We start from the raw sequence: 12,010 nt of genomic DNA on the forward strand, positions 1-12,010 counted from the left end.
TCTTTCTTTCTTTCTTTCTTTCTTTCTTTCTTTCTTTCTTTCTTTCTTCTATCTTCTTTCTTTCTTTCTTTCTTTCCTTCTTTCATCTATACAAGATGATGAATATTAACTAAATTTATTGTGGTGATCATTTGACAGTATATGTAAGTTGAGTCCTTATGCTATACACCTTAAACTTCTATATGGCTGTGTGTCAATTATATCTCAATAAAACTAGAAGGAAAAAAGATGAAATGAGGTCATAAGGTTGAGGCTCTGATCTGATAAGATTAGTGTCCTTATAAGGAATACCACCTACCTCCACTACTTACTGGCTCTGTGACTTAGGCAAGTTAACTCTGTGCCTGTCAGGGAAAAATAATAGTGCCTACTTCATAGGTTTATTATGAGGATCAAACGAGTTGATATTTATGAAGCAGAGTGCCCGGCTCACAGTAAATGTACACGTGTGTGACAAATAAATAAGAAACTGATAAGTCACATTCTATTAGGAGAACAGGAGCCACCTAAGTAGTTTGAGTATGAAGTTTATCACTGGGAACGAGAGACTTAAACAACCTCTGGGGATAAGGAAGACAGGGATGATAGATAGAAGGCACGGAACATGGATCAAGACAAGCTCCTCTTCGATCCTCCAGCCACACAGTGGGCGATTCTCAGAGTACTACTGAAAATCACAGGCAAACACCCATGTCAGCTGTCTGCATCTGCAGATGTTCACACTGGCTTTGGGGTAGAAGAGTCCCTGCTTATCTCCTGTCCCCCAGCGCCTCTCCGATGCTTCCCTGTGCGCAGGGGAGATTGGAAAGTGTGGGTTTCAGGCTGTCTGTCCACAGCCCCTGGGAGAGCTCAGGAAGGCAGGACTGGCACCAAGTCAAATTGATTTGGTTTCCCTCGCAACTCATTAGAAGTAGGAGGTTTTCACAATGAGATACCACCTCACACCAGTCAGAATGGCTAAAATTAACAACTCAGGAAACAATAGATGTTGGTAAGGATGCAGAGAAAGGGGAACCTTCCTACATTCTTGGTGGGAATGCAAACTGGTTCAGCCACTCTGGAAAACAGTATGGAGGTTCCTCAAAAAGTTGAAAATAGAGCTACCCTACGACCCAGCAATTGCCCTACTAGGTATATATCCAAAGGATACAAACATAGTGATCTGAAGGGGCACTTGCACCCCAATGTTTATAGCAGCAATGTCCACAATAGCCGAACTATGGAAAGAGCACAGATGTCCATCGACAGATGAATGGATAAAGAGGATGTGGTATCTATCTATAGTGGAATATTACTGAGCCATCAAAAAGGATGAAATCTTGCCATTTGCAACAACGTGGATGGACCTAGAGGGTATTATGCTAAGCAAAATAAGTCAATCAGAAAAAGACAAATATCACATGATTTCACTCATATGTGAAATTTAAGAAACAAAACAAAATAAAACATAGGGGAAGGGAAGGAAAAATAAAATAAGATGAAAACAGAGAGGGAGGCAAACCATAAGAGATTCTTACTATAGGAAACAAACTGAGGATTGTTGGAGGGGTGAGGGGTGGGGAGATGGGGTAACTGGGTGATGGGCATTAAGGAGGGCACTTCATGTAATGAGCACTGGGCGTTGTATGCAACTGATGAATCACTTACCTCTATCTCTGAAACTAATGATACACTATATGTTAATTAATTTCAAATAAAAAAAGAAGTAAGAGGTTTTACTTCTGACTATCTTTGTATGTGCTTTGCCTTGATTTGTTATTCAACATTCAAAGAGCCCTCAGAGATCTTGTGTAAAGCTATATTATCAATTCCTTAATGTAAGGAAGACCATAGTTTATACTTCTTTTGCCTTTCCTTTGTGCCTTTTTTTAAAAAAGATTTTATTTATTTATTTGACAGGGAGATAGAGAGCACAAGTAGGCAGAGTGGCAGGCAGAGGGAGAGGGAGAAGCAGACTCTCCACCGATCAGGGAGCCCAATGCGGGGCTCGATCCCAGGGCCCTGGGATCATGACCTGAGCCAAAGGCAGACACTTAACCGACTGAGTCACCCAGGCGCCCCTCCTTTGTGCCTTAATAGAATTTTGCACTTGTAATGCACTATGTATGCTCAAGAAAATTTTATTTATTGAAGGAAAAAAACATTTATAACCAAAAGGACTACAAGCAATACAATTCAAGCAACAACAAAGCAGCCTGAAATTCTTTCAGATAAAATTTGCATTTTTTTAAATCTGCTTTCACTTTTTTTCACAGTAATAAAAGAATTTATTATGAAAAACGCAGTCATTAAAAAAAAAAACCCATGGCATGTCACAAAGACACAGGAGCCAGCCTGATGGGACACCCATAGGCCAAATCTCACACAATGTGAGCACCAAAATAATTAATAATATTCTAAACCATTGAAAAATAGTAATCTGTGAGTCCATACTGATCATAATAGGTAATAACCAATAATAAGCAGAGAAACAAATAACAGCATAAGGAGGACCCTTGCTCAGGGCTCACTGATCAAAGTGAAGATGTGCTGGAGTTGGACACTCATAGCAAAGCCTGTGTTGGGCAAGAATCATCAATAGATGCTCAATCTAGGCATTTTGATGAGGCACTTGGTCTTAAAGTGTCTCCCCCTAAACTGCTTATTAGTTGCAAAAAGGGAAGAAAAGAGCACTTAGACAATGGAGAAATTGGATACCTCAACTGGGATGATCCAAATCAACATTACCAATGAAGAACAGATGGGTATCAGGTGCATCCAGAGGTGCTACCCTGAGAAAGGTACATCATCTGTGTAGTATTGTGGCCAAGAACGCATACTTGCATCTAATCATGAGGAAACACTAGCCAAACCCAAAGTGAAGAACATTCTTTTTTTCTTTAAAAAAAAAAGGGTGGGGAAGCTATATTTTTCAAAAATGTCAAGGAAAGCTGTAGAAATGTTCTCAACTAAAGGAGACTATAGAGGCACGACAACTCAATGCAACGTGAGCCTACCCTGACTCCTGTACTGGAGGAAAAATTCTACAAAGGATGTTGTTGAGTTAACTGACAACACCGGAATACCAGTCCCAATGGCAGATTAGATTAGACAAAGGCATTATATGGTGCTAAGTTTACTGAAGTTAATAACTGCATGGTTGTTAGGAAATAAACATCGATGTATGTAGAGATAAAAAGCCTTACTATATGTCACTTACCCTCAAAATTGAGGAAAAAAATTAGAAAGACATAGATCAAATGATAAAGCAAAGGTGGTAAAATGCTAACAATGAGGGAATAATATGGATGTTCTTAGTACTAGTCTTATTCTTTCAACTTTTCTGTAAGTTTAAAATCATTTCCAGATAAAAAAGGAAAAAAAATTTAAATCTCTGAAACCATTTTTCACTTTTGCCTAACTTTAATAGGACAAATTTCAATCAAATAGGAGATATAAAGGAAACTATAACCAAATCCCATGTACTTATTTTTTACAAAAAAACTTTAATAACAGATAAGGGTCAAGTAGATTCCTGGACATGGTCTGGAAACTTAGGAATTCTCAAGATATGCCCTTTGACGGACACCTGTGTTGCTAGCAAAAGGGAAAATACGAAGTGATGGCTGGGAAGGGTCTGCTTCTATCAGCCTTGAGGGCAAAGCTCTTGTCCGATCTCTGTTATCTTCAGGGCCCACCACACTGCTCGTGGTAGAGCTGCTGTCCAGCGGACTTTATTGTGTGGCTGAGTGAATGGATAACAAAGGGATAACATGGCCCTCAGAGCCCTATCTATCCCCAGCCAAGCTCTGGGGCAGTGCTGTGGTTTCTAGGTTGCACACCTTTCCCCATGAGTTCATTCCAGTGCCCTGAGAACGAGGAGAACTGGCCCCACCTCTTCCCTTTCGGCTCTTCCAATGGTTCTTCTAATCTATAGGGCCTTGCTGAAGCTATTAAAATTATCCAGACCTGGAATATTCTTGTTTATGTTTCAGTCAACAAAGTTAACTGATGGATTTAATTCACATACAAATTTTTTTCATTATTAGTTCTCCCTCCTTTTAATGAATGATATTTGGCCCTGAATTCAGAAACTGTGCTTGGTTTTAAATTATCCATGCAAAACGAAATAGTTAAAAGATGATTTAGCCCGGGTTCTCTGGGAAGCAGATGCCAAGAAGGAATTGGAAATGTAAGACACTTATTGGGGAAAACATCTGTGAGGGATAGTAGGGAGGGAGTAGAAGGAGACAGGGCGAACTATTAGACGGTGAAGCAGGTCTGAGACCCATAAAGAAGATAGGGAAGGAGAAAAGGAAGAAGGTGGGGAGGGAGGGAAGGAGGAAAGCCACAGCCTGCTTGTGGTTCTCAGAAAGTTTCAGCAAGGTTAGGAGAGAACCCTTGAGCCAAACTCTCTCATCATTGGCACCCCTGTCTCCCAGGAATGGTCTCCTTAGTATCCCTGCCATGTTCAGTCACTGGCCAGGAGCAGACCATGAGAAGTGTGGCCAGCAGCTAGGGCTGGAGGCTGATTATACTTCCTGCAGTAGGATCTGAGAGGCATATCCCATTGGCTGCCACTGACAATTATTTGCATGATTTAGGCTGAGCTGCCCTCTGCTTTTACCTGGTATGATCCAAGGCAAGTTTGGAGTTTCAGCCTTAATCATCCATCTGGACTCTGCTGTCAGTGCCATGTAGCTTTGAACAGGGAGGTATAGTCAGGGCATCCTAAATAAAAGGGATCCATGTAGTGCTGAAAACATTAAGCCATAGCTCTGCAGCAAAATAAGTTCTGCTTTCGTTTCAAAATACAGTACGTGCATTATTTTCCTTTTGCCTCAGAAAGACACTGATTCCAGATGTTGGATGCCTGTTGACTCCCCAAATCTAGTGGCTAAATTATTCCAAAGCCTCACTTAAGTATTTATTTTAAAGATTTATTTATTTATTTGAGAGAGAGAGAGGGCACAGGTGGGAGGGGCAGAGGGCAAGAGAGAGAGAATCCTCAAGCAGACTCCCCGCTGAACACAGAGCCCAACACAGACCTGAGATCATGACCTGACCCAAAATCAAGAGTCAGACTCTTAAAAAAAAAAAACGTCAGCTGCTTAACCGACTGAGCCACCCAGGTGCCCCTAATTATTTTTATAGACTCATTTATGGATCAAGAAAGCTTTAAATTTGCCTTTGTTGCCAAATGTGAAGATCACCTTATGGTGAGCCATCTTTGCATCCATGCCCTAGGCCAGCTAGAATATCTCCCCTCAGAAACGCTGAGGCTTTCAGTAACACTGACATCAACTAGATGAAGAGAGTTGGCTTTTGCCTCTGCAAGGTAACTATTTAGGAAGCCTGGGTTCTTAAGTGGGTTCCTTTGCAGAGACTCCTTCACCAAATCTCTCATTTTGGGAACATGGTAAAAATGTAAGGATAGATCTAGTAGGATCTAGTGCAGACAAGCACAGTCTTGATTTAGAGGTGATGAAATCTGAGTTTGAATCTGCTACACTGCTCTCAGCAAGGCAGGTGGCATATCCAAATGCCAGGCAGTTGGAAAAGTTCCAGAAGGAAAGGGAGGTCTAGGAGTAGTTATTGGATACTTGGTCACAGAACAGTGGCATTCAGAAGGGGAATTCATTCACGGGCCTAGATGAAACTGGAGAAATGGAGGAGAATCCAGTTCACAGGGGTTTGGGGCAGTGAAGCATAAAGAGAAGAGTAGCAACCAAGTTTCTAACTTATTAAAGTAGAAGGCAAGGCCTCAGATACAGAAGTATACATGAGGAATCAATGTCCTGCAAATATTGGGGTGCAAGGATCAGATCCTACCAGCAGTTAGAGCCTGATTCAATGTTGGGTTGAGGATCTATGGCCCTTGCTTTCATTATCCACCATGTATAGAGGATCTGAATTATTCCAGTGTGAGCTGGAATTTTCCGACCTTACACATAGGAACTAAGCAGCCCTAGATGCAAACCCCTAAGGTTCAGAATTTGGGAGACCATAACCTTAAGAAGCTAGAAAGACTTCTATGAACACTTTTATGTGTTCATACTTTAGGATGATAATTTCTGTAATAAACATTTCACAAACAAATTGAATGTCAATTTACTCAAAAGTATAAGAGATTGTTAAAGAAATAACACAGTGGGGACTCAATTATCAAAATAGGATCCCAGAATAACTGCAGATTGGCTGTACTAACATGTCATCAATACCACTGAGAAATCCTCAGTTTTCATTACCTTTTTGACAACGTGACGAGAATGAACAGTCCCTTCAGATTACTGATGTATCGGCTGCCACTGCCATACACGATCAAAGCATGAAGTGAATACTATATCAAGATGGTTGCATATTTAGAACAAAGTATATCTTAGAAAAAGAAACAGTATTAGAGGTTAGGGTTCTGCTATTTTCTTATTGCTTTATAGGGACATAAGCCTTTATCTGGTAAATTTCATAGTTAGAGGCATTTCTAGATTATTCCTTTAAAGGTATTTAATCCTCTATTTAGCAAGATTCATAAGGGAGAGGCACTTCTGGTCTTATAAATGTTTGGTTAGTTTAATGCTTTTTGGTTGTCTTCAGGTTTTTTTGTTTTGTTTCGTTTTTTACAAATTATGGATCGTGGTGTGCATAATGCAGCAATCTTATTATTTTAGAGGAAAAGAATGCTTTATTCTTGACTTACCCTTAAATTAAATATGTAGGGAAAATTACTAAATTACATACTTAAGACTAAGTCTATGGAATTCTGGAAGAAGGAGAAATTACATTGCCTATGTGCTCTACACCTTTTACCCCTTACCCTGCCATGTGAAAAATTAATTATGGAGGTATAATTTGATTAAAACATTATCAAGGGGATTTTGATGGGGAAAGAAGACAGCGAAGGGAAGGAGGCTTTGAGAGATAAATAAATAAAAAGAAATAGGAATGGTTTTGGTATGGAGATTGTAAGGCTGCATTATAGATTGATTTTATTTATATGTGTCTATTACTGCCTAAAGTCCTTTTTCAGTAACAGTTTACCGTGCTATGTCCCATTTCCTAATTTAGCACCTTCACGAGTCCAAGGCTTGGAGTCCATAATAGCTGGGCTCTACAGTGTTAAGGTGGTCATTGTGGTATGGTTTACTCAGAAGCAGCTCTGTGCAGAGCATCTTCTCTTCAAAGTTTGGCTTGTGTCCAAGGCTACATCTCACCCTCACCAACCACCAGTCATGCTGATGATTAAGACAATGAACTGGTTTTTAATGAGATAGGGATAAAGATACCCTGTTTCTAGCTGTGTTATCTTAGACAAATCATTTAATGTTTGTGAGTCAGTTTCCTCATTATTAAAATGAAGGGGTTGCACTAAGTATCTTCCAGTTTTCAATGTTTGTCTATGTAGTTCATAGTTACCCTTTATGCTGATATTTTCGCTTGGAACTAGGTTGATGAGAATAGTTTGTAACTGTAGATACATTTAAAAATTCAATAACTGTGGGGCACCTGGGTGGCTCAGTCACTTAAGCCTCTGCCTTTGGCTCAGGTCATGATCCCAGGGTCCTGGAATTGAGCCCTGGGTCAAGCCCTACATCGAGCGCCCCCCCATTAAATCCCCCCTTCAAGCCCCCCCATCGAACCCCTGGAGGAGCTCAGCAGGGAGTCTGCTTCTCCCTCTCCTTCTGCCCCTCTCCCTGCTCTTGCTTTGCGTGCGCTCTCTCTCTCAAATAAAGAAATAAAATCTTTTTAAAAATTTAGTAACTGCGGGACGCCCGGGTGGCTCAGTCGTTGAGCATCTGCCTTCGGCTCAAGTCATGATCCCAGGGTCCTGGGATCGAGCCCCGCATCGGGCTCCCTGCTCAGAGGGGAGTCTGCTTCTCCCTCTGCCCCTCCCCCTGCTTGTCCTCTCTCTCTCTCTCTTTCTGTCAAATAAATAAATAAAATCTTTTTAAAAAATTCAGTAACTGCTATTGCTATATAGAAAAATGTATTTGTTAGAAGTGGATATTTCCATTTTGGAGTAGGCTGATAAGATTATTTAACCATGGTGGACTCATTTAGACTCAATTCAGAGTCCATATATTTTAATCCTACTCTGCCACTGGTTACTTTTGTTTTTTATATGAGTTATTGATGACATGAATATTCACAATCATCCAGCCTCTTTGGATCATTGTTTCTTGATAGGTAAACTTTTTTATAAAATTTAGGAAAATTGTTACAAAGTGCATGTTAATAATTTAGGGTCTATTTCAGTTAATGTATCTTAACTGTGACAAGAGAAATGTGAACTATTAAGCAAGAATTTGGATATATCTGAAGTGAATTTCTTTTTATTTAGATCACATTTATGGATTAAGAAGACAAGATAAGTTTCCAAACAGGTAAGAAAAGTGAAAGATAGAAAATATGGCTGACAATTAAGAGACATGTGAGATCAATCCAAGAGGTCTAATGCAATTCTAGGAAGAGAAAAGAAAGAAAAAGGAATAGAGTTAGTAACTAAAGATCCAATAGAGAAAATCTCTCCAAGCTGAGATTGATAGGGCCGTCATGTGCCAAGCAGAATAAATTTTAATAAGACTGACATTTAGCCACATCCTCCTGAAATTTTACAAGAGTGACAAAGAACTCTTGGAAGTTTTCTGATATAAAGAAAACAAAACAAACAATAGGTTAGAAGGTATAGAACCCGTACTTTCAAAGTTCTGAAAGACAGTGACTTTTATATTCCAATTTTTACTGTACTCATCATGAAATACATTTCAGTTCTTGGGTTCTTCTTGTAAGCTTGTCATTCATAAAACCACCTGCATTTTCTCATATGCATATTTTCTTAACTGAAAAATTGAAATGCTTTTAAATTTAACTTCCTGGCCAAGAAGATTCTTTAAACATAGAAACATATACATTAAAACAAGGAGCTTGGGGCGCCTGGGTGGCTCAGTTGGTTAAGCGACTGCCTTCGGCTCAGGTCATGATCCTGGAGTCCCTGGATCCAGTCCCGCATCGGGCTCCCTGCTCGGCAGGGAGTCTGCTTCTCCCTCTGACCCTCCCCCTCTCATGTGCTTGCTCTCTCTCATTCTCTCTCTCTCAAATAAATAAATAAAAAATCTTTAAAAAAAAAAAAAAAAAAACAAGGAGCTTGGTGCAATTTAAATTGTGTATTTTTCTTCATTTCCAAAAACTTTGAATGGAATTTGGATATACTTTTAAGAATTCATCCTTTTCCTAGGTATGAGCTGCTCCAAACTGGCAAGAGAAAGAGGACATACAGTCTCGCTTTGTGCTAATTGTGGACTTTAAACAAAGTCCTTAGGCACTACTCAACACATAAAGCTCAGGCAATACCGAAATGCAAGTATTTAATGGCTCAAGTAAATTTTCCCCTTCTGTTATTCAGAGCGAACCTCAATTGGAAAGTAAGGGCAATCCTCAGGAGGAAAGAAGGAAGGAAGAAAAAAAAGAAGGAAGGAAAGCAAGCAAGGAAGCAAGCTCACGCTAAATCTGTCTTGAAAGCATTTGCTGATTTCTGTAGACTGGAGGAGTGCAACAGCTACAGTGTAAGGTCAGAGACCCCGCGTAAAGTGAAAACCCTCAAAGGAGACCCCATGGTGGATGAACTGCAAAATGATCCATCTCTAGAAAAAGGATATATAGTTGACCCTTAAACACTTGTGCGTGTTAGGGATGCCAGCCCCACATGTAGTCAAAAATTTATCAAAGCCTAATTTCTATTAGCCTACTCTTGACCGGAAGCCTTACTGATAACAGAAACATAACATAGATAGTCAGTTAACACATATTTTCCATGCTACATATATGATATACTGTATTCTTATAATAAAGCAAGCCAGAGAAAAGAAAATGTTACTAAGAAAGTCATAAGGAAGAGAAAATACATTTACAGGACTGTCCTGTATTTATTGAAAATAATCTTCCATGTCTAAGTGGACCTGCACAGTTCAAACCCATGTTGTTCAAGGGTCAATTGTTCTTACACTAAAAAAATATGTCTTATTTTCTGAAATTCAAATTTAACTGCTCTCCTATATTTTTATTTGCTAAGCTGGCAACCTTACCCCTCAGCTAAGATAGTACTAGGACTTACCTCTTTTGGCCTTGGCTACGGCTGGAGGCTGGTAGGTAGGAAATTTTCCTGAGTTTCTTGCAATAGGCAGGTCCTCTTACAGCTTGAAGCACAAATTCATGCTACCTACGTGTCCCTGGGTACCTGGAAGAAACAAATGTAAATCCACTCCGCAGAAATCCAACTTAAAACCCAGACTTCAGAGAATTATCAGAGATAAATTTATAACACAACTCACAGTCAGAAAATATAAAACACGTGAGGAAAACAGGCTATCATGAATGAGAGTTAGCAGAAATTAAAAGAATCAGATTTGAAAGACTATAGGTGTTTAACTTTTTAGATGTGGAATGGTAAAATAAGTAAGGTTAATTTGCATAAATCAATAAAAGAGGGTATTAGATGTATGACTAAGAAATGAGAGATTTGATTATTGAGGATATTCAAATTACTTAATTCAGTATATCAATTGTAGCTAGGTGTTATAGTTTAACTCTTGCTTTAAATTGTATTATTCTTTAAAATGTAAAATTAATTAGTATAAAAAGAAAGAAATACTAAATTTATTTTTGTCTTCAAGAAAAAAAAGGAATCCCCATATCATGTTTGCTAAAGACTTGTAACATTTTTCTATTTGAAAGATAGTAATTGGTGGGCACCTGGGTGGCTCAATCGGTTAAGCAACTGCCTTTGGCTCACGTCATGATCTCAGGGTCCTGGGATCGAGCCCCACATTGGGCTCCCTGCTCGGCGGGGAGCCTGCTTCTCTCTCTCCCTCTGCTGCTTCTCTCTACTTGTGCTTTCACTCTGTCAAATAAATAAAAAAATAAAATCTTTTAAAAAAAGAAAGAAAGAAAGATAGTAATTGGTATATACTCTTTGGTACTGGTGTTAGGTTTTGCTATGCAACAAATCATCCCCCAAATGTAGTGCCTTATAGCAGAGTTTCATTATTTGCTCACAGTTATGTGGGTAAGCAATTTGGGTCTGTCTTGCTCCCTGCAGGGTTAGCTGGACTCAGCTCACCCTATGTCATCTGAAGAGGCTGGATTGGCTGGGATGTCTGGGTCCTCTCTTTGTGGGCTCTTTCACCCTCTAGGAGACTAACCTGGACTTTTTCTGAGTGGGAGTGGGCAGAGTCCCTGAGAGAGGAGAAGCCTTTATGCGTAAGTGCTTTTCAAGCCTTTGCTTGCATCCTATTTGCTAATGTCCCATTGGCTAAAGCAAGTCACATGGTCAAGTCCAGATTTAAGGAGGGTGAAATAGACTGTCTGCTGAAGGGAGAAGTGTGGCAAAGGGGTATACACTTATAATAGAAAAAACTGATGGCCATGTTTTGCTGTCAACAATATATTGGAGTGGCTACCAAACTGAGAAAGGAATAGGGGGGAAATGTGCAGGAAATGTGCAAAAGAGTAGGTTCCAGAGTGGAGTGAGGTTCATTCATACATTTACTAAACCTTTACTGAGGACCCAGATAGTCAGGTGAGGGGCTCACACTCTGCCCCTGGGAGGTCGTTGGGATCATGTCCTGTGTGCTCTTTGACTCCAGATCCATTTCACTGTTACCCATTTAGAGTGTGTAAACTAGTTATCTAGTCCAGGCAAATCTTTAGGTACAAATTATGTACAAAGGAAGCAAATAAGCATTATGTGTTGCTTAAAACCATTTAACTCATGGTCCTATAGAGAGCTGTCTTTCAAATTGTTTCCAGTTTCCCTCCTAGTTCACTTATTTCCACTGCCAGTCCAAGACCAGAGTCATTTATTTATTTGGTTAGTTTAGATATATACCCTGACTGCTACTAAGAAGATTTGAAGCAGCTGCTAAATTTCTTTTTCTCAGTTCCCTTGGGTACTAGGGAAGCACATTCCTTTCTATCTGAGCCCTAAGTCTGGCCTCCCAGTACAAGTGAAAAATGCACTCTTGATAGCCAAATAAAC

At 39.7% G+C, this 12,010-nt stretch overlaps 1 protein-coding gene across 1 annotated transcript in view; it reads right to left on the bottom strand.

The window, feature by feature from the left end:
• LOC116626515 overlaps positions 1 to 10,769 on the bottom strand; it is a 34,462-nt gene extending 23,693 nt beyond the window's left edge. Inside the window, exons 1-2 of the mRNA XM_032395869.1 lie at positions 10,726 to 10,769; positions 10,088 to 10,210 (exon numbers count right to left, since the gene is read on the bottom strand). The gene's annotated coding sequence lies outside the window, so the exon portion shown is untranslated. The remainder of the gene's footprint in view (positions 1 to 10,087; positions 10,211 to 10,725) is intronic.
• Between the last annotated feature and the right edge of the window lie 1,241 nt (positions 10,770 to 12,010).

This window comes from Phoca vitulina, unplaced genomic scaffold, assembly GCF_004348235.1.
Source record: "Phoca vitulina isolate PV1807 unplaced genomic scaffold, GSC_HSeal_1.0 scaffold88, whole genome shotgun sequence".
Lineage (NCBI taxonomy): Eukaryota > Metazoa > Chordata > Mammalia > Carnivora > Phocidae > Phoca > Phoca vitulina.